The sequence below is a fragment of the Triturus cristatus genome, chromosome 8 (genome assembly GCF_964204655.1).
Source record: "Triturus cristatus chromosome 8, aTriCri1.1, whole genome shotgun sequence".
In the NCBI taxonomy this organism is placed as follows: domain Eukaryota; kingdom Metazoa; phylum Chordata; class Amphibia; order Caudata; family Salamandridae; genus Triturus; species Triturus cristatus.
The window spans coordinates 1,087,738,687-1,087,761,408 of NC_140591.1; positions in this window are offsets into that span (position 1 = coordinate 1,087,738,687).

The following is a 22,722-nucleotide window of genomic DNA, read 5'->3' on the forward strand; positions in this document are numbered from 1 at the left end:
AGGTCCTATGGGAAAATGCAAGGGGAAAACACGTTTTGGGACCTCCCCTTTTTTCTCAGCCCCCGCTTGACGAATCACCCCGAGACTTCCAGGGTAGGAGCTGAGCGCCCCATTAGTTTTGAAAATTTCGCGAGGATCCGTCAACTGGCGTCAACGTTATTCAAAATAAAATTTTCAGATTTCCTATGGAAACACGGTCCTAACTATAACTATCTACTGGCGACCGCCAGTAGATAATATATATATATATATATATATATATATATAGATATATATATATATATATATGGATATCACTCACTGTTGTCATACAGGGCAAATGTCCAAAACATAAACAGCTAAAATCTAACATTCATGGACATTGTAAATTGACATACAAAGCTGCGTGTAACAGGTGTACCATGTATCACAGGTGAATGGAAAGTGTCATGTATGAGGAAGAAATGTCACCTCCTGGTCAGTAGCTTGTTCCACTCATCAACTATGAAGATGATGTTGATGAAGAACCATCAACCGTGACACCCTCCAAAAGCTGCTCAACTCGGTAGGCAGCCAATCTCTGGACCCAGGGAAATCCAGCATCAGTGTGGCATCTCCATATGCCCTGCCAAATATCCAGCAGGCACCATCTACAAACACGGCCACAAACCTGGACTCAGGGGACCCACAGATACAATTTCAATGCAATGTGGTAGGAGTCCAGCGTGAGATGGCAGAGTAGGTGTGAGCAGGGTTGGAGACCTTGGCAGCCAAACTAGAGGGGATCCGAGGGTACCTCAGTCCCAATAGGGACAACTCAGCTGCTATCATTTGCACCTACAGTCCGCTCCATGGCCTCCAGCAGTCCCTGGTTGACATCACTGGTGTCATGATGCAGAGGCAACAACAACTGTCCTGCAAAGTGGCACCAGAGATGTGGCCAGAGTTGGGGGAAATTAGAAAGGTCTTGGAGATTATGGAGAGGAAGGAAGCAGGATTCCCACATGGCTGCCTTGTCTGCCTATCCCCGTAATGTTGCTGGAGTCCTGCCAAAGTAGCACCAGTAATGTGGCCAAAGAGTTGGGGGCAATTGGAAAGATCTTGAAGACCATGGAGCGGAAGCAGGATTCCCACATGACTGCCATGGCTGCCTACCACTGTGATGTTGCTGGAGTCCTGCAAGACCTGCAGCTCATCCTTGCGGCAGTGATGCCTAATCTGTTGCCACAGATGAATGCTGCTGTACGTACAGCATTCACATCTTCTGCCCGTGATGTGTCTGTGTCTCCCTGGGCTGCCTCTAATCCAACATCACCCTCAAAGGAGACACCACACACATCAGAGGAGGAATATGTGGATGGCACATCTTTCATAGAAAGAAGCCAGTGGTAGCATTATTATGTGTCAAATGGGCATGTTCTACTTAGCCCTGTGCTTAGCATCATGGCTGGGAACATCACCAACTACTGTCCTCATATTGACTATGCTACGCTCACTTTAGACATTTTATGGACTGTCAATGTGGCCATTGATCCTCAAGGACACTGCAATCATCCTCCTGACTGAAGATTTCTGATTCCTCTACATTTCTCATGACATGTTCCCCCACAAGGACTCTGTCTGGACATCCCCTGGCTATGTATGTACAAAATCAATTTTGGGGATGTTGTCAAAATAACTGGTCCAGTGTGACAATTCCTACTTTCAAATGTAAATAAATACACTTTCATTTGCTTGACTTGTGTTGACTGTGACCATCAAACTGGACATGTAAATAAATGCACTTTCATTTGCTTGACTTGTGTTGTCTGTGACCATCAAACTGGAGTTCTGTCAGCAGTGTCTAAGCAGTGTAGCCAGTACAACAAATACAAAGTACATTCCAAAAATGGGGTCTGCAGAGTGTGGGTCCTTGATAGGCAGTGAGATGACAGAACATGTGTGAATGACACAACGGCTCAAATTTCCATGGCCCTATTACCACTCAAACTTAACTTTTACCAATGTTCAGGTGGTGATAGGGCCTTGGATTACAATTCAAGGCACACAAAGCAACTTGAAGTGGCTTAACAGCGCCTTGCTAATAAGGCACACTTTGACCCTATACTTAGGGGCTGATTCCGGCCGCAAATCGTACCGACCGACACGGACCGGCGCAGTACGACCTGTGCAGTACAATTCAAAGTGTGTGAATTACAACCGACACGTATGGAATACAAGCCGTACGACCGAGCCGTAAGGAAAACAGTGATTCAGCCGGAAAACTGGCGCGAGTTGCACCGACTGACACATACCCGAAATGAAACCGACCGACACGTACCCTCGATGTCCAATCCGCGCAGTATGATGCAATGCATGTAAACCCAGACCGACTCGCACGGAGCCCAAGCCGCATGACCGACACTCACAGAAAACAGGGAGCCCATGCAATAGAGATCTCCACGTCCGACGCGTATGAAACACAGAAGAAAGTCAGCGTGAACGAGGCGGAGAAGCCCGCACGAGCCAACATCAGCGTCTCCTTCATGCCTAGAAAACCCAAAGGAAAAAAGACAAAAAAAGGACCAAACAAGCAATGACAAAGCCAATGAATATAAAAAAAAAAAAAACCCGGGACAAAGACACAACCACAAGTCCACTTATATAAAGGACATCAATCATTACCTTGATCCTTTGCAAATAGGAGACACCAGCCAGTAGCAAACACCATCACACCGCAAACACAGACACACTCACAACTCACCATCACACAACTCACACACCATTAGCACATCACCAAAAGCACACACACACAGCTAGCAAAACCAACACTAACCCACCCTCACTTGCACCCTCACACACACATCACTCACCACCACCACCCATCACCATGCCCCCAAAGAAGAATCCAAAGTTCACAGATGATGAGTTAGAAGTGCTGGTAGACGAGATCATCAGAGTAGAGCCACATTTGTTTGGTACATTGGTCCAAAGGACCCCCATGTCACAGAAAACCAAGATGTGGGCGAGGATTGTGGACAAGGTGAACGCACAAGCACAAACTAGGTGCAGAAAGGACGATATCCAGAACAGGTCGCATGACGTGCACAGGAGGGCCAAGAAACTCATCGAGAAAGATCATGCCTTGAGTTAGTGCACTGGAGGTAGCCCTCCTGCCAAACCAGTCTACTTCAGGACCTGGGAGGAGAAGGTGCGGGACATCTTACCACAAGAGAGCATCCATGGTCTAGCAGACATACCAGAGCCTGGTGAGTACACAACCAACATACTCAATATTGTGTGGCAAGGGGACAGTGAAACCATGCACCGTTAGCAAAGCCACAGTAACCAATAGATAATCATCCCAAGATGTCTATGCTAGTCAGACAAACACAATACCTGCCATCTCATAGTGACTTGGAACTGTGTCATGACATGTACAAACCTACCAACAAATAAAGCAAGGTAGTGGCACAAAGCCAAATAAACACTGTCAGACAGTTTGCCAACACAAACACACTACCTCACAGTGCAGCTGACTGACAGGAAGGAATAGTGGGTGTTCAGGTAAAGTGAGTGTAGCCAAAAGCATGATGGGGTTTGTAGTCACAGATAATGCTCCCCCTCCCAATTGGCCCATCAAGATCTCTCAGAAACATGCACACATCACAGGGAGTGGAAAATGACTGACAAGATGTCTGACACTGTGTCCTGCTGTGGGGAGCACAAGGCCCTGGTAGGGGTTGTGCGCAAATCCGAAGCAGGACACCACTGACTGACATCCTGAAAGACAACTTGCACGCCCTCCAATGGAAGCACGTTTCATAGTGGGATGTCTGGCCAGGTGGGAAGGAGGAATGACAGCTCTGACCATACTTATCAGCATGTGGAGACACACCCCCACCTCAAAACAAACTCCACACAACTCACCGGGTTGAATGCATTGACCCACACCTCAGTGAAATATCAGCAAAAGATACACCGTACTGGGTGCTGCTGTGTGAAGCACAGGGGCTCTCTTTGGACTTGTAGCCAAACAAACACCAGGATTTCACAGTCAGCCATCTTGCCTTGCTGTCACACCCCCTCACAGGGAAGCAGAGTCAAGAGGAAGGGAGTATGGGCATGCTGGGAAGGGGGGTGTAGCCAAGAGCCTGATGGGAGTTGCAGTCACAGACAATCCCCAGCCACCCACATGGCCCAGCAAGCTCACACTGAACCATGCTTGCCTCACAGGGAGTGGGAAGGGACTGACAGGATGTCTGACACTAGGCTCTGTTGTGGGGAGCACAATGCCATGCTGGGAACTGGGCAGCAACAAACACCAGGACTGCACAGTCAGCCATCTTGCCATTGCTGTCACACCCCCTCACAGGGAAGCAGAGTCAAGAGGAAGGGAGTATGGGCATGCTGGGAAGGGGGGTGTAGCCAAGAGCCTCATGGGGGTTGCAGTCACAGACAATCCCCAGCCACCCACATGGCCCAGCAAGCTCACACTGAACCATGCTTGTCTCACAGGGAGTGGGAATGGACTGACAGAATGTCTTACACTTGGCTCTGTTGTGGGGAGCACAAAGCCATGCTGGGAACTGGGCAGCAACAAACACCAGGACTGCACAGTCAGCCATCTTGCCATTGCTGTCACACCCCCTCTCAGGGAAGCAGAGTTAAGAGGAAGGGAGTATGGGCATGCTGGGAAGGGGGGTGTAGCCACGAACCTGATGGGAGTTGCAGTCACAGACAATCCTCAGCCACCTACATGGCCCAGCAAGCTCACACTGAACCATGCTCGCCTCGCAGGGAGTGGGAAGGGACTGACAAGATGTCTGACACTTGACCTGCGAAATGATGTGGCTGACAATCACACATATGCACTGGCCAAACAAAACCCAGTCGCACACAGAGCCATTGCAACCATATGTTCAAACTCATTGTCTGGGGATGCAGTGTCCAGAGGTGCCCCCGGCTGGGCTGGGGAGGTGTGTCTTGCAGATGACAAGTGTGGAGAGCCATATATGGTACATTGCACAATACACACAGGAACTCACATATACATCATTGACAGGGGACATCTGACAGTGAATGGAATGGACACACCAATATAGCCGACACCATAGCATGTTTGCATTCACACTCGGTGCTGTTGTGAGCTGCATTCCACTCCTACATCGTGCTGAAACATATGCATCCTTCAAACAACACACCACTCACTGACATAGACACTGTAGACACAACGTCTAACCTGGACTGCATTGGAGGAGACATGCTACTCACAGCAGCCAAACTGCAACACATACGAGCATTGAAAAGCCAGAGTGCTACCTTGCCCAATCCATGTCACCATGGAGAACATTGACAAGTGAAATCACATATGCACATACAAAACTCAGCACCAGACTCATTAACGATGGTGACATCATCACTTGTATGAAATGAGATGGGAACTAGGAACACTGGAAAAAAACACTTCCTCCAAAGAGATCACAGGCATACCGGACTGTGACTATGTCGTACCAATACATCAATGTGGCACACAAAGACTAGCAAAATCTGCTACCACACATGCCCCAATAGTACAACATATCCCCAGTGGAATAGCACGTATGTCCTTTTTAAAGCTCACATGTGTACAGGGATGACACACCTGTGACAGCAACGTGATGGCTCTTAAGTATTAATGGTCATGTACAGACAAATCTATCCATGAACTGGGCATGCACATACTTCAAAATGCACATTGAAATGTTTCATTTTGGCTCAGCAATGCGCAACAACAATATCAATCTCTGTCCGTGACAACCCGCAACAAAGCAGTGTACAGGCAGGCATCCATTCGCACAGATGAAAATGTCATGTTTGTGAATCATTGATACCTGTAGAAACCTAACTTACATTGTGTGTCTCCTCCTGTTAGATTTGGGAGGCTCTGGTTGGCACAGGTAGGTACTTGTGACAAGCAGGGACCCTCTCCTCTAGTCAGGATAAGGGGATTACCCTCTTAAAATAACCCCTGCTCACCCTCTAGGTAGCTTGGCGCGAGCAGACAAGACTTATCTCAGATGCGTTATAGGTTAAGCATTTGTGACCATATACAGTAACTCAGTGACAACACCACAAATGGACACCACGCTAGATTCATATCAAAAATAGTGATCTTTTATGTAAAGACTTAGCACAAGACCAAATAACTAGGGGTGGGCAGAATTTGCGAAATTCTCTTTCGCAAACTATCGCGAAAATGTTGAAAATCTCCGCAAACACGCCGGAAATATCGCGAACACGCAGAAGTTTTTTTCCCGCTTGTTTGCGGTATTTTTTGTGTGATCGCGGCTCGCCAACTTACCCATGTGGTTGCTCACGGTCGCGGCCATCTTGTTTTCACTTGTCCCGCCCTCTCGCGATGCTTACTTCCTGTTCCGGGTCGAGCAGTGCATGTTCGCGCCTGTTCGCGGTAGATATTTCCTGTACGCGAATGCTTTTACTTGATCGCGTTGCTTTTTGCTTGCTCGGGGAGAAAATATCGCGCGAACTTGCGCACATGGTCGCAATGGGCGCGGCCATCTTGTTTTTCACTCTATTGCATGGTTCTGGGGCCTGATTTTGAATCCTCCCTGCATCTTTTCAATCCTTTGTTTGAAGCCACTTTTTTTTATCTTTCTTATTTATTATTTCTCTAACTATTTTCCTGCTTCTATATTTTTGTTTTTTGTCTACTTTTTTTTTGTTTTTTAGCTACTTTTTCACTCTTTCTATTGCCTGCTATTTATTTCTTTTACTTCTTTAATTTTATTACCTTTTCTTTCCCGCCCCGTCCCAGAACCATGTCAAAGGGTAGGGCTCGTTGTCGCAGCCAGAGTCGCGACCGCCTTCCTTGCGGAAGGCGGCGCCCACAAGGGGTGCAGGCACGGGCCTTATTTGGGGTTGTGGAGTTGGCTGCACTCATTTTTTTTGTGCAGCGCCACCTCCTCTCAACACTGGCCTGGGTCCGGGTACGGCCTACAGGAGCGTTGACAGCGGTGGGGGAAGGTGCGCCAGGCAGTGTTGCGCTGCTCTGGGGTCTGGCGCACCCAGACGCAGTTGACGCACCGGTGGTCCGACATCCTGGACCGTGAGCAGGACCTGCTGGACCTGCTAGGAGTGGGGGTCCCGGGTCTTGGTGAGTAACTATTTAATTATTACTACTTTGTGTCTGTTCTTCTGCTCTGTTTTATATATTGTGAATATCTTTTTTTTCTTTCAGCCAGCTAGAATGTTGCAACTTACATTCCAGGTTAATTACATTTAAAATTCTTCTGTGATTATGACACAGGTGCTCCTCTGCGCTACTACTAATCTTACTTGTTTACAACTTTGCGTTTGCGCTCGCTTAGCGTGATTCTGTAAGAGTTTATTTTAGAGAAATTAAGTTACGTAATGCTACAGTGACTCTAGTCCACTCCTTACTTTGTCCTGTCACTAAGAGATAGGGGTGGATTGATACTTAGGTTTAGGTACTTTGTATGAGTTTCTAATTTGTTAGTGGTATGCATGATGCCCCCTCAGTTACGTAACTTGCTGCTAGTACGCCAGTCTTTATTAGAACCATTTCTAGTTTGTTCAATGAGTGGTGGTAATTGGTTTAGCACTAGCAGAACATCAGCATCAATCAATCAACCCAAAATTTGGTGTATACAAAAAATGTAGTTTTGTGTCCTCCATTTGACCATATGCATTGTTGAGGAATAAAAGAAGTGGAAATGCATACTTAATGTACAATTGGCATGCCTGGAATAGGTGGGCTAGGTCGGGTGGTACGTCGTACTTAGGCTTAGTTGTAACTTAGTATTCTGGAATCAGAATGGAAGACTGGATTACTGTTGATAAATAGTAACTTAGGTAGTCGATCAGTGAATCCCCCGATACTACTTGTTGACCAGATGAGATTGGTCAATTTAGTTATTGCAATTGTTGTTTACATAAGTGTTTTTGACCGTTCTTTAAAAATATTGTATTTGTTTGACACCATCCATCAATGTTTGTCTCTTTCTTATATCTTTCCTGTTCATCAGCACCCAGGGGCAGACAGACAGGGAGTGGGCAGTCGGCAGGACACCAGTCAGAACACCACCACCAGGAGGACACCAACGAGGGCTCCTCTGCTGGCCCCAGTAAGTCTTCTTGTTTTTAATAATATTTCTTATTCCATAACTTTTACTGCACCATATTGTTCACAAACTATTGTTTCAGTTTCCCAATGCTATTTTTTACCAACAATTATCCTTCGATCTGTACGGTTTCAAAAATCTTGTTATCCCTGCCTCTGCTATGATGACTCTCTGTACTACTACTACTATCAGTCTGTCTGTACTGTAGTAGCTAAGCTTGCCCAGTTGGCCAGTGCCACTCTTTATTTGAAAGGTTGTAATAAAACTCAGATTCACCAGTAGCTCTAGCAATTGAGTCCAGTCCTTTGGGTCGTCCTCTTGTACTACTTCTAGTCTTATTGATCTTGAGTCTTTGTTAATCTTGAGGCTTTGACAATTCACAGCAACAAATGCCCAACCAGATTTATTACTATTTTTATATGATAGCCTATAGGACATACTACTACTTTTGTAGGGATCTTGCACATACAGACCTTTGCACAAGAAAATAGGATGTTGGTGATGGTAGGTTGGACCTTCCTCACACAACTCAATCAGAAATTCAGAACCCACCACAATCCCCTGCTCGACTATAGTACTGTCTTGTCATAACTATTAGGTCTCCGAACCCTCCCCCCAAGATACCCAACAAGTAGACAACCCAGAACATAACATAACACACCCAACCTCTCAGTCGTGGAAGCAATGTACATGCACACCCTTCCTTTAATTTGCTCACTCGTGTAAGTTAGTCCACACCACATACCACCAATTCTATGTAAGTTCAAAATGTTTATTTTGAATTGAGAAGCTCTGTACATTGTTCTATTATATAATGCAGCACCAACCGGAAAATCAATAACATTAAAGCAATAAACATTGTTACACTTACTTACAGTTGGGAATTAAATCATGATAACTGAACAGGCAGCACCACCATCCCCTAGGAATTTAGTTTATATAAATTTATAAATGAAGATCTCTGAAGGGACCCCTCACCTTAGAATAACCTAGTACTGGTAGATATTGCATCATTCATAAGCTCTGCAAAGCTCTGGTTCGTAGAAGGGAATATTCCGTCTGTAATGCGAAAAATGAAACGGTGCGCGTTAGTATATTGCAACTTGCAAGCATTTCTCAGCCGTGCCAAAAATTGAAGCATTTGGATACGCAATATGGACTAACAGTACACCAGTACTTCATAAAAAAGTTGCTTGTTAATTTTTTTGTTGACCGCTTGTACGCAGCACGTAGACAGTAGCAGTGTGAGGCAGGTCATGTGGGCTCAAATGTGTCTTATACAAAAAGCTGCAAGGTAACGTCACATGTGCAAAATCAAAAGACACAAAGGTAAAATGGTTGCATGACTCGGACTAACTAAGCAAAGGCTAGAATGACCCTAGGGGGGACCATATATGAATGAATGAATGAAATTAAATTTATAACGCGCAAAAAACTTAGCCCAAAGGGCATCAAGGCGCCCTAATATAACTATTAGTGTCTACTCTACTACTACCTGATTTGTCCTAGTGATGTATGTTAGTATTAACTCATTTTTCAATCTTGCTACTGATCAATAGGGGGAGGTGTATATGACGCCTAATAAATGTGTATTGTTTTCTAGGCGCACTACCGACCACCATTGCCGGGGCCAGCGAAGGCGACGCGGAGGGAGAGGATGCGGCAGTTGCTGCAGATACCGACGATGGAGCGGTAGGGGGAGTGGCAGCACCAGTGGCTGGCGGTGGTAAGTTAGATTCATAATCCTTAACTATTGTTGACAGTACACTCACTGCAAGGGTGTACAGTATGTATACTGTACTGTTGAGACTTAGGGCCCCATTAGGATGGCGGGCGTATTGCCCCCGCCGGGCCGGCGGTATTCACCGTTGACACCGCAGGGGCAAACCTCCTGCCATCCCTGTAGAAAAGAGTCAGACCCCCCACATGTCGACCAGGTGGAAAAGGGTTCAATATGGAGGTGGTATCTCTCTGAACACACCGCCAGCCATATAATCTGCATTTTGGAATGCCTTTGCGTGGCGGCATTGCCGTCTGCCACGGAAAGGCATGCAGACATTGCAGACTATGCTTGGAGGCCCCCATGGAGGGTACCTATGTTATGGTACCCCCCCGCCTTTCAAAGCAAAACGTGACAGGCTCCGCGCGGGGCCTGTCATGTTGTGCATGGTAAAGCAGCACAACATGTATTTTTAGCATTGCTTTCGGCACCGCCAACCAGAATGTAAAAAAAACAGGATGCGCCAGCCACTGTGCCGGACGCATCCTCCTAATTGTCCCCACGGGACCTCTACCCTTTTCAGTGTGAGGATGGCGGGTGGACAAAGTCCACACGCAATCCGATGTCCTAAGTAAGTATGAGTTGTTGTGAACGTTCGAAGAGTGAACTAGAAGACTAGAATCCCTTTAATTGGCATAGGAGCGGGAGTATTGAGTAACCAATGGCCTCATCTATCTGATTTCAACTCCGCTTTGAAAGTTTTATGGAGAAGAGCACCTGGTGCACTGTTCAACTAAAAAGTGAAAGACGGGTGGAAGGAAGAAGGACGGGCGAGATTTAAAATGTTATGTACTACTGTGCTTTATAGTGCTACTCTACCATGCCACTATGTGTAATAATAATTAACTTGTCTTACTGTTTTTCTAAGAGTATATTTTACAATTGTCTTGTTTTTTTCTTTTCTTGAGTCAGTCTTTAGTGTGTACAGAAAGATAGATTACTAGTACACTTTGACTTCACTTTGTGCACAACAAACAAACAAAGAAAACACAAACACCAATCGCTCAGAGTCAGGTGTCCAATGCATGCCATTAATTGTCATTACCTGTTCCTTCTCATCTTAAGTTAACAGGCCGTCTATTTCGCCATCATCATCATGGACGGTGCTGTTGTGTCAATCATACTCATAGCGCAGATTGAGTGAGTACCCTTCCTGTATTGAATTAAAAGCAATGTATCACCAAGCTGCAGGAGATGTACAAATGTCTTATTTGCAAGAAGGCGAAAATTCACCTTGAGTTAAGTTTAGTGTGTACTGTAGAAAGATGATTAGTGCACAATTACATAACTTCATGCACAACAAACACAACAAAATCACTAAGTCTGCGACTCTGCGTCCAATGCATGGTATCAATCATTACCTGTTCCATCTTATTTTCAGTTAATGGGCAGTCTCTCTCGGCTCTTAAAGGAGGATAGCTATAGTAGTCATCTGATTCATGCTCCACTTCTTTTGGCGGGACTAGGAAAGTTTTAAGTTTTTTCTTCTATTTACCATCATCCAATCATCATTCATGAGGGCAATGGATTTGGGCGGGAGATTCAGTATGATGGAGCGGAGGAGCTGGATTCGGAGGACTGTACTGTCAAATTGCAGACACCTGAAACTTATATATTAAATAAGAAGAGTAGAATACGGTGGTAATGGATTTGTGGTGATTCACAAGTTTGTAACCGGAACGACAGACACACAAATAAAGGGGGAAAAAAGGGAGGCAGACAGTAAGTGCAAGCCTAATTGTCAGGGAAGTATAGCTCGTCCTCAAACTCTGGGGGGTCAGCCAGTAGTAGGTAATCATGATGTGACACACTACTTCCGTCACCTGAGCCGCTGTCCTCATCTTCCTCCATTGTTTCATGTATTGTGTAATTCGGCTGTATGAAGAGCTGATTCATTTTGATCATTGTTAACCTCTCCACGTTTTTGGGCGAGAGACTGGTCCTTCTCAATGTTACAATGGAACCAGCAGCACTGAAAACACTTTCGGAAGAGACACTTGCGACTTGGCAAGCCAGATAGCTTATCCCGTCATAACTAGTAAGTGTCCGTTTGCCCCGCCCCCCAAAATGGAGTCTCTGCGTTTCAGAGTCTCGGCGTAGTAAGCACAGAGGTCCGGCTGGCGGCCCCTGTGAAAAATAGGGAGCTTCTGTTGGCGGCCCACTGCGAGGTCCGGCTGAAACACTGCGTTTTCGGAACTCGCCGCGACATTTGTTTCTTTTTTTTTTCCGAACCGGCAGTCGGGCGGCATGAGATGCTGCTGGCAGAAGGTTAAAGGTGGAGAGGCTGCAAGCTGCAGATAGCAGCTGAAAAGGTCGTAGAGGCGCAGGCTGTGGAGGGTGAAGAGGCACAGCTGTCAGCTTCTCTTACGGACCAGCATTGTACCAACAGGAGGTGCCAGTTGTTGAGGCGTGAATGGTGCAGAGAGTCAAGCAACAGGAAAAACGCCTAGAGCTTTCACGGAGGCAGGCTGCAGGCTAAGGAGGCCGGAGTGGTGAAAGGGTGAAGGAGGTACAGAGCCTGAGGTTGGAGCCAGGAGGTAGGAGGAATGGAACCTCAAACGCGGCAGGGGCCGCGAGTGAACCTCAAACACGGCAGGGGCTGCAAGTGAGCCTCAAACACAGCAGGGGCCACGAGTGATTCCCGATCGCGGCAGGGGCCGCAAGTGTTTCCCCGAACGCGGCAGGGGCCGTGAGAGAACTTCGAACGGGGCAGGGGCTGCAAATGATTCGCGAATTTGGCAGGGGCGTGAGTGAGCCTCGAGCACAGCAGGGGCCGCGAGTGAGCCTCGAACGCAGCAGGGGCCGCTAGTGATTCCCAAAGTGCAGAACTACTGCTCCGCTCAGCAAGGCGAGGCAAGGCAAGGCAAGGAGGAGACTTGCGGGCTAAGGAGGCAGGAGGATTTTCTGGGGCAAAGCAAAGCACTGATATTGAGACACCGGCGGGACTGCGAGGACTGCGGGACTGCGAGAACTGTGAGGACCAGCAGCCCGCGCGGCGACGTTGCGTCCTCTTCTCGCCCACCACCCGGACGTGTGGTAAAGTTGTAGCCCGGTGGAGACCGGACCGGACTGGGCCAGCCTTCTTACGCCATCCCTGGAACCAGCTGTAGCTACCAGTAAGTACCTCTGGTGGAGGAAACAGTTTTAAAAAAAAATTGTTTTTTTAAAGTACGTTTGTAATATGGCCGCACGGGAGTCTAGAATTAAAGCCCACAACAACAAACTCACAGGAACTTTGGACAATTTTATCTTGAGAGCCAATTCAGTGATTGATCAGGGTATTGTGCTAATGGAACATACGGTGTCACAGGATCTTGCTATGGCCAAAAGATCCTCATTGGGGCATTTTGCGAACGCTCGCACACCCGAGGTTGCAAGGGATGTGAATATTGACAACTCCCTATTAACCGTCCAAATCCAATCACCTACTCAGGGAGCAGCGGAAACTACCTCCCCTGCTCACTTGATCCAGCAGGACTTTTCAGTGCAATTGGATGCCCCCACCTCGATTAAAACCCCAGAAAGACCTAATACCCGCAAGCATCAGGGTAATCGTATGGGTACTATTCCTAAGAAGAGACAGCCAACTGCAAATAAGGCGGGAGCTAGGGCAGCCAAATCAGCTAAAGGCCACAGCAAAAACTTAACTCCATCAAGCCCAAGCCCAAGCCCAAAGGATGCTGAGGCACAAATGACAGTTGTTGCATCGGAAAAAAAACCTTGCATTTGGGAAGCTCTGGAGGTGATACTCTGTCAGGTGCAGGTCTATCCAGGGAAGAACCACCGACATGGGAGGACTCCTTATGCATGAAAATCACTGCACTCCTGGGTGCCACACTACGTCCACTAGAAGAGAGACTTGCCAATATTGAAAGGCAACTATCTAACTTTGAACAAGTAATAGTGGGTACCCTAAATAATCTGACTAATAATGCATTGGCTCAGGGCAAATCGAATTTGTCGATCCTAGTTGGGGGGGCTGTGACGCACGACAATCCTCCCACCTCTGTGACACAACAAGCTGTTGTTAATCACATTGCTTCCACGGGGGAGCAAACGCATCATCTTATAAACTGGGAGTGGGACCCAGGGCTGCCCAGCATACAGTGTCCGGCAGTGTAGGAGGGTCACAGTTCAGTACTACCTCACACAAAGGGCGGGCCACTGTAGTTACAGGTATAGATACAGGTATAAGTAAGAGACCTCGAATTGAGCCCACAGTGGAACTGCCACAAGAAGTGAGTCCCTATCTAATTGTTTTAACAGGGGTCCCAGAAATTAGTATGCCGAATGTTGAATCTTACATTTCTTTGAAAAACAAAGCCATACATTGGCTTAACATGCATAGACCCCTTCCCCCACACATGACTACTGAAATATCTATGGTCCGAAGGGTGGGATGGGTAGGGCGCACACCCAAAACTTTAATTGGCGATTGTGTTCTGGTCAATTTTAGGGACCAAAATATCGTAGACCACATATGCAAATGGAGCTCAGTTAGCACAGGCACAAAAATTGAAGTTAGGCCTCTTTCCTATTTCTATCCTAGCAATCAACTGAGAGACCCAGACGAAGCCTGGTCGCTCGCATCACACTGTCGAGTGGGGAGGGGTAAACAGGCATGGCCACCACCCATCTGCCCAGAATCAGATCCCATGTTACAATAGGTTCAGCGTCCTGGACCAGGTCGACTGACTGACTTTGGCTGGGCAGGATATGCAGGATGAGGTTCTGACTCATGATGAGGCTGCCGGGGATGGCCCGGTTGTGGTGGAGAGAGACCAGGTATGTGAGCCGACAGGAGCTCAGAACCCCTTAATAGGTAGTATTAGGAGTGGTGTTATATCTGCATTGGGCAGCGTAGTTGATGATCACCTACCAGAATCATCCTTAGCTACCACCAGTCATGATAATCCCCTAGGGAGAGACGATATCTTGCCCGACAGTACTTGTCCTAGTGTGCGGAACACAAAATGCATGTCTATATTGTCATGGAATGTGGCAGGCTTACCAAATAAATTAGCTTGTCCGGAGTGGGGTACTTTTGTGGACAATAGCGATATATGTTTATTCCAAGAAACTTGGGCCAGGGAGGATCAACATAGAGTGGGCTTTGCGGCATTTAATATCGCCGCACGGTGGGGAGGAAAGGGACGCCCATCAGGGGGCCTTACAATCTGGGTTGGGCTACATCTGGGCTGCTCGGGCGAGATCATCCCGACTTACTCTGATGACATTCAGCGCCTTCTCTTGTCCTGGCCAACCCCCTACAAACTTGCCATCGTGAATGTTTACTCACGGCCGACAAGTGTGTCAAATGAGTCCAAAACAATTGAAGAGTTGTCATCCTTCCTTGGTTCCCTTAGCAGGGATATACATTATCTGGTCGTAGGGGACCTAAACTGTCACTATGAGCCACTCCGTGGCTTAAATGAGGGAGTTCTGATGGGGAGGACGAACACTGGGGAATCCCGCCATGCCAGTCCCCATATCCGAAGTCCTGGTCCCCACTGGCCATCCAGATCACAACCCTAACTTTGAACAACTCTATCAGGGCCTGTAATGGTCGTACGCCATCTGATACCCCGTCAAGGTGTACCTTCAATAAGAGGGGTCACAAATCAAGACTAGACTATATTATGGTGGAGACATGCTTATGGTCGAAGGTTGTTGACTTCGTGGTAATGCCTAGGGTGGACAGCGACCATAACGCACTAAGCCTGAGGATAGAGTGCCCACGGCCTAGAGCAAATGAAAAGGAATCTGGCCCGGACGTGGTCGAAGGTCTGACCATAACGAATAATAGACGCAGAGTCAAGTGGGAGAGACTGGTGGTATTACGAGACGCACTGCCTAAATTATATAGCTCAATTTTACCCTATTTTACGAAGGTGGGCTCTCTGATCTCCTAGCCTCTGGCACTAGACTTTAATGATAACATGCAGTGTGTGCATCAGGGCTTAGTAGCCTGTTTAGCGGAATTTTTTAACCCCCCTGGGTTTAATAGGAGGCGCAGGGTGCCTGTATCCACATGGTATAATGCCTCATGCAGGAAGGTAAAATCAGAGCTTATTGTGGCCCTTAAAGATGGGAGAGACAAAATTCGCACCCTAAGATCACAATACAAAGAAACAATGAATCTCGCTAGGGAGGAGTGGGATATGGAGAAATGGTCCAACCTTTCCTCCTCATTGGACATGAGAGATGAACGCAGATTTTGGGCAATAGTTAGCACGGGGTCAGGAGAGCCTAGATCTGCAATAGAACCCAATATTGAGGCGGGGGTCTGGGAGCTCCATTTCAAGACCTTATATGCGGCAGTCACAGGTCTAGAAAGTCCACTGGCACACACATCTAGCTTGGGGGTACAAGATGACCATGAGTGTACAGTGGAGGAGGTCTCCACTGCCATAGGGAAGTTGGCCATGGGTAAGGCTCCCGGCTTATATAGACTCCCCGGTGATTTATTTAGGGATCAACCGGCGATCTGGGTCCCTTACCTATGTGCCCTTCTCAACGCAATTCTGAGAGGTATGGAGGTACCTGGTACTTGGCTGGGAGCAGAGATTGTCCCAATCTTCAAGAAGGGCTCTCTTCTGCTTCCAACCAACTACAGGCCTATTAGCCTCATTGACATTCCCCAAAAAATCTTCTCCCGTCTAATCCTGGACCGCTTACAGGAGTGGATCGAGGAGTATGATATCCTCAGTCCTTATCAGGCCGGATTTAGGAGGAACACATCGACCATGGACCATATTTTCCGTCTTATAATGTTATTCTGGAAGACGGTAACTCTAGAGGGTGGCAGCCTCTACATGGTCTTTGTGGACCTCCGGTCCGCGTTCGATTTAGTACCCAGGGCCAAACTGTGGGCGTCGCTTTTGGAAATGGGAGTTCCCAACGCAATACTGACGGTGCTGATTAGGCTACATGCACAAAACTATGCACAGGTCAGATGTGGGAGGGAGGGGGTGCTGTCGTCCTGGTTTCCAGTTTGCAGGGGGGTCAGGCAGGGGTGCGTTTTGGCACCAACCCTGTTCTGCCTCTATGTGAATGGCGTTATATCGCATCTGGACGCGGTTCCCAATAACGATGCACCCAGATTGGCAGGCAGGAGGGTGCAGGCGATAATGTTTGCCGACGATACCCTCCTGCTTTCCAAGTCCCCTTTGGGGATCCAACGAGTGTTGGATGGCTTTACAGACTTTTGCAGATGCCGCGGACTAGAAATCAATGCTGGTAAGACTAAATTTATGATTTTCAGCCCCCCCGGCATCGGCCCGCCCAACACCAGTTCTGGGTTCGGTTAGACTTGAGAGGGTACAGACTTTTTAATATCTAGGGGTAACGATCAACGAAAATCTTTCCTGGGGCCCCCAACAGGCGAAATCACAACTTAAACTCTCCCAATTAGTGGGCGGCATCCTCAAAATGTCTAATACATCTACAATCAAGCCAGTGAGCCCCGCACTGGAGATTTACAAAGTGAAGGCGAGGGCATCGGCTCTTTATGGTGGGAACTCTGGGGGTACACCTGTAGGCCCGAAATTCTTAATGTAGAGAACAAGTTTATGAGGCAGCTACTTCCACTCCCCCAAAGTACACCCCTCCTTCCGCTGAGATTGGACTTAGGACTGAGTTTTATCCAGGATGAGCTAGCTCTGAAACCTCTTCGGTTTTGGCGCAGGCTATGGATAACTCCAGAACTGTCCAATTATAGGCTTGAATTAAAGGATGTGTTGAACCATGGTAGTGCAGCGAAAATCCCCAGGCTTGCATTTGTGAAAAAGGAACTGGGGAAAATGGGATTATCGGACCTCTGGTATGAGCCAGAACAGGCATGCAGGGGGGTTTCATGCAAAACGCTTGCGAAGTCCTTCATGGACTGCAAACAAAATATATGGTTGCATGACTCCAAAGCTTGCCCTCTGACAACAACTTTTTTAACACTTAAACACTCATATGCTTTCGAGGAGTTCTTGAATTTCATTTACCCAGTTGGAGCTAGGAAGTTATACATCCAATGGAGATTCGCAACACTACCACTAAGGGCATTCACAAGTAAGTGGTCTGCACCAATGAGCAACTCTTGCCCTGGATGTGGTGCGATTAAGGAGGATGAACTACACATGCTCTTTTTTTGCCCTGCCTACAGAAAAGCCAGAAAGTACTGGTTGGTACCCTTGTGCAGGAACATGGGCTTTGATAAATGTTTTGTTGCAATGAGAGTCCTTAAAACTGACACTTCACCGCACATAGTTTTCGCACTCTCAAAGTTCCTGCTAGCTATGTGGTCCAAGAGATGTTCTCTCATCACAGCGGCACCCAGGGGTGATTGTATATCATGATTGCATATCCTGCTTGCTAATCTGATTTTATGAAATGTTTATTTTATCTTTTGTGGTTTTATACATTTTTTAACTGTTTTAACTGTAATTTTTTATGACTGAAAAAATGTTGAAATAAAGATCAAATGATGATGTAACCGGAACGACAGACACACAAATAAAGGGGGAAAAAACGGAGGAAGACAGTAAGTGCAAGCCTAATTGTCAGTCAGGGAAGTATAGCTCGTCCTCAAACTCTGGGGGGTCAGCCAGTAGTAGGTAATCATGATGTGACACACTACTTCCGTAAACGGAACCGCTGTCCTCATCTTCCTCCATTGTTTCATGTATTGTGTAAATCGGTGGTATGAAGTGCTGATTCATTTTGATCATTGTTAACCTCTCCACGTTTTTGGGTGAGAGACTGGTCCTTCTCAATGTTACAATGGAACCAGCAGCACTGAAAACACGTTCGGAAGAGACACTTGCGACATGGCAAGCCAGATAGCTTATCGCCAGCCTGTGAGCAGTGGCCATTCAGACCTTTTCCTATACCAATACTGCAATGGGTTTTGATCAATGTACACCTCTGTTGGGTCATCCAGAAAGGCCTGGACCATCCGCTCAATGTTCAGGGGTGCTGCTGGTAAGCTTTCGGGCTCTTTTCTCTGTGCATCAGCAGTGTGCTTATTAAAGCCTAACTGTACATACCAATCGTCTAACGATTCTACAGGGCCTAATGATCCAGTTATTGTTGCTGTTGTCGATAGTGATGGTGAGTGTTGTGATCCAAACGCACTGCCCTCAGCCGACAAAGCTGCACTTGATCCTGCATGCCCTGCTGCAGTACTTCTTGTGGGTTGATCTTGCGGGCTTTTAATTAGCAGCCGTTCATTTTCCAACTTACTGGCTGCCTCAGCTATACAAGGTTTGTAGTGGGCAACATCAATCTCTGAAAAGGCAAAGAATGTCTTCAGTCCAAATTTTGCACGTGGATCCAGAATTGTGGCACAAATGTAATGTTCTTGTGACAAAATCTTATTTTCTATCCTTGTATTTTCAGCTAAGCGACGGGTTAAGCTCTCCACCAAGTCATAGGCTTCCCTTTTGTCCTCTACACCTTTGTATGATTCAGAAACCTTCTTCAGCTGATGCTCTAGTATTTGCAATAATGGGATAGCTTGGCCCATTGTACAGTCCTCCTTGCTGACTTCACGTGTGAAGACATCAAAAGGACGAAGCATCTCAGGCAGGCATTTAATTAGGCTCCATTGCTCCATCTCAAGGTTCATGCCTTTAACAGTAGCATCCCCTCTTTTCCAGACATATTCATGGAGTGACCTGTACTGCTCATACAGACGATCAAGCATGTAATACATTGAGTTCCAACGTGTTGCCACCTCCTGGATGAGCGCCTTGACTGGCATCCCATTTTGACGTTGGATGATCCTCAGCTGCTTCCGAGCTTCAAAAGAATGGCTGAAATGAGTGCATATTCTTTGGCAGATGGCCAGTAAGTTGCTGACTATGGGTTCTTTTCTCAGAAAGTCTTGAACTATAATGTTTATGCAGTGCGCCAAACACGGAACCCTGAAATAGGAACCAAGATCCATGGCCTTAAGTACATTACTGCCATTGTCTGTGCCAACAAAACCCATACTAAGCCCTCATGGGCACAGCCATTCAAAAACCTTGCTGCGAAACTCTTGCAAAATGTTTACAGCCATATGAGATTTCTCCATGGCGAACATGGCTACAGTTGCATGTTTCCGAGTACCTTTAAAAATCGCAGCTGTGTCAACAGCACCTTGTGCAGATAGCTTATCTCTAACCCCCACAAAAGAGACCAAGTGTGCAGTGATGCACATGTAATCTGTGGCTTGGCAACTGGTCCACATGTCTGTTGTCAGGTGGATATTGTGAACAGCACTCTGCTGCAAATCTTGTCCAACCAATTCCAGTACATCATGATGTAGTGCCGGAACAGTAATTCTTGCGAAATAGGACCGGCTGGGAACCTTCCATTTAGGGCAGATGGCTGACACAAATTCAAGGAAACCCACCTCTTCCACAAATGAAAAAGGAAGAAGGTCCAGCGCTAACATTTTAGCCAGCTTCGCATTGTACAACCGTGCCATTGGGTGGTTGCGTTGGAACTGCCCCTCCAACCTAAGCATGCTCTCAATGGTAGGCTGGATTACTTTCCTTTGTGGTGCTGATTTCATTAACCCACTTAGGCTCAATGTCACAGTTTGTCTTATTGCGGTACTCGGTCGCCTTGGTGTCTCAGCCTGACTCTGAGTATGGCTCTTACTGCGGTGCCACTCAGATGTTATTGAGTTGGATGTGGGCGGTACCACTGCACTACTGGGGACAGGGCTAGAAATACCTCCCTCTTCTTCACCGTCCACCGCAATAATATCACTCCCTGATTCTTCCTGACCAACTTCAATGGGTTGAGTTTTTCTACTTTCTTTTAACTGAAGTAGGTGATTCTCCCACCAGATAGTGTGGTGTATTCTGAGATGACTTGCTTGGCCTTCGGCACCATAGTTTATACCAAGTTTACCCCGCCGAACACCTTGTCGACAAATTGAGCATAGAGCAACGTTCTCCTCCTTGGTGCTAACAGAAAAGAAGTCCCAAACTGGGGAGGAGAACTTTCTGGCACTGCTGGATGTGCCACTTTCAATACCAGATGAACTGGAGGGTGTGCTTGGAATGTGAGCCTGTGCACCTAGACTGTGACTTTTACTACCACTACCTACTGAGATGGTTGAGCTGGATGTAGGTTCCTGCCGGGCCTTGGAAAATATGGCTAGCGAGATTGATTCCTCTACGGACATCACACGGAGGAATACGTATTGACCTAGGGGCCACGAATGGGTGAGCGCCGCTGCTCGGGTATACAGCAGTATCATCACTGATAGAAGGAGACTTGTTCCTCTCTTCTGAAATTAGAATATAAGTGTTGAAACAGCAGTCTGAATCTCCCTAAATATCGGGTGTACTATTTGACCCCTATCCTTGGAGGAATAAAAAGCCCAAGTTTGGATGTAATTTTTCATCCGCCACATCTTTATGCATACTGGATCCTATACGGACGACTGTATGTTTTACACTGTCCCCAGAAATACAGTCCTGATGAGACCCGGTATTTAAAAGTGGGTCGAAACGCCATCGACAACAAAATAAGAGACAGCCTTGACTGAATTATTGTATATTGTATATAAACTGTCCTTATAATAATTTTTCCAATAACCTTCCACATTCCTGTTTTTCTTGTTTTGTCACATTATAAAAGGTTATGGTTCTTTTCACTGGGGCTCACTTTGCACTGTGAATGTAAGAAAGAGAGGTATTGTGTATATATAAAATGTTTTTATATGTGATTTAAAAAAGTGTATATTAAATAAAGACCTCGGCTGAGGCTTGGTAGATTTCAATAATTCAAAAGGGTCGTGTGTAGGCTTACTGTGTTTATTATTGATTTGGTCTTATTTAATTTTTACCCTTTATTGTTCTTGACTTACATGTGCGAGATTAACTCAAAAGCAACCATTGATGTTGTATGTAACAGATGATTATTTTCAAATCAGTTCCTTGTGAACGTTGTTTTGTAGTACATTGTACTTACCCGGTTCACAGGGACATAAGGGTCGCTCTTGTGATTTAGAATATTGGAAAATATGGCAGCTGGAGGTAGTGGTGGTGTTACCTGTGTTGGTGATATCCGTGCTACATCTCGCTCAGTAGCAGCCTTTCTGGATAGGGTGAGAATGTTGGTCTCCAATCCCTTTGGGGTGGGAGTAATGTGCGTGATGACTGGCTCGTCTTCATCAACATCACCCCCTCTTCTACATCTACCTCAATAACTCTAAGTTCTTCTGGGACCTTCCTTTTCAGAAGCATTGTCTTGTGGCATATATCACTCTCAGACTGAGCTGGTGGGTGCCAAGTGGCATCACGATCATCAGAAGCGGAGCTTTAAGAAGAAGATGATGGACTAAGCCTCCTTTTCCTTGCTGGTGGTCTGGAAGACAAGAGATCTTCTGAAACAGTGGTTTGACTTTGCTCCACTTTGTCTGCAGGAAGCTTGATTTCCTGAAATGCCCCTACGTCAAGAGCAACAACTACTATGGTGGGCTGTTGCGGCTGCTGCTGTTCTTGTTGCGGCTGCTGCTGTTCTTGTTGCGGCTGCTGCTGTTCTTGTTGCGGCTACACACTTATCTTCTGAGTTTGCCCCTACGTTGATTGTGTACTACTTTGCGATAATGACATTTCAACATCGCTGCTCATTAGTAGACTGGCTACCTCTGCGACACTAAAGCCCTTGGGCCTAGGTTGGTGGGGTTGGGCCGCTGGTGCTGAGGTGCTGCTCCCAGCTTGGTTCCTGGACAACGCTGCTGCAGGCGTAACTTTTTTGGTGCCAAAAAAAAACATTGGCCGGCACACCACCAGTCGTGGTTAATGGCGCTTCCTTTTTCTGTTCCTTCTTCTCACCGGCAACTTT